Source organism: Otolemur garnettii, unplaced genomic scaffold (assembly GCF_000181295.1).
Source record: "Otolemur garnettii isolate 467f Iridium unplaced genomic scaffold, OtoGar3 scaffold00002, whole genome shotgun sequence".
Lineage (NCBI taxonomy): Eukaryota > Metazoa > Chordata > Mammalia > Primates > Galagidae > Otolemur > Otolemur garnettii.
In genome coordinates this window covers 49593922-49595418 of record NW_003852397.1, presented here as the reverse complement: position 1 = coordinate 49595418, position 1497 = coordinate 49593922, and positions in this window count along the sequence as shown.

Here is a 1497-nt window from a genome sequence, read left to right as displayed (position 1 = left end):
TTTTGCAGTTTTTGGCCAGGACTGGGTTTGAACCCACCACCTCCGGCATATGGGGCAGGCACCCTACTCCTTTCAGCCACGTGCGCCTCCCCCCTTCCTTTTTTTTAAAGACAGTTTTATTGAAGAATAATTGGCACACTTGGTTCAGCGCCTGTAGCTCAGTTGGTTAGGGTGCCAGCCACATACACTGGGACTGGTGGGTTCAAACACAGCCTGGGCCTGCTAAATAACAATGACAATAGGGCAGCTCCTGTGGCTCAGCGAGTAGGACCCGGCGGGCCCCATATACTGAGGGTGGAGGGTTCAAACCTGGCCCCAGCCAAACTGCAACAACAACAAAAACAGCCAGGTGTTGTGGTGAGCGCCTATAGTTCCAGCTACTTGGAAGGCTGAGGCAAGAGAATCGCTTGAGCCCAAGAGTTTAAGGTTGCTGTGAACTATGATGCCATGGTACTCTACGAGGGCGACATAGTAAGACTCTGTCTCAAAAAAAAAAAAAGAAAGTTGATCATTCACGTGTGGGAAAGACTCTGTAGTAGTGATCTTTGCCTTTTGGTAGTGCCATCTGGCCCTACTCTGGGAAGGCCCACTTGACATGCTATGACCAATGGAACAGTCACAGAAATGACATAGGCAGAAAGAGCATTTGGATTTTGCCCTCTTGCTGCTCTTGAACCTCTGAATTCACCTGGGTTCTCTTGCTGGGGGATGACAGACACGTGGCCTGTTACCCCCATCACACCACTGAGAGCTGGCCAACCAATGCACATGTGCAGGAGGCCCTGTGGGGACAGCCAGCCATCAGCCTGCTTGCCAGCTGCCCGGAGAAGAGAAGCGATTTGCCCAGGATAACAGCAAGGGGATGAGGCAATAGGTGAATCCACTCAAGTAATACTTACTGAGAACCTGCCCTGTAGCGAGTTTTGGGAATGCAGCAGGTTACAAAATAGTCCCTCCCTCCAAGAGGGAGACAGATGATGCAGACATGAATGAATGTGGAGTATGTTGGCTTCTCTTCTTGTGATCAGAGCTGTAAAGCAAAACCACGCTGGGTAAGGGGACAGAGTTGGGGTGCTATTTGGATGGAGAGATCAAAGAAGACCTGTCTAAAGAAATGACACCTGAGAGAGACCAAAAAGGTAAGAGGACTAGTCATGTAGATATCTAGGGGCGAGGAACAGCAGGCAGAGGGAGCCACAAGTGACACAGAATACCATACTCTGGGAGCAACAGTGTTGTTGCCATTGAAAAAATGTAGGGAATGAGGGGAAACATGGAGGAAATGAGGTCAGAGATGAAGCCAGGGGGTTGATTATGTAGGACCTTATAGAGGCAGAGGCAGAGGCAGAGGTAGAATTCAGGGATTTTCTTCTAGGTGGTAAGAAAATAGTAGAGGGCTGGCTCAGCGCCTATAGCTCAACCGGCTAAGGTGCCAGCCACGTACACCTAAGGTGGCGGGTTCGAATCCCCAGCCCGGACCCGCCAAACAACAATGAC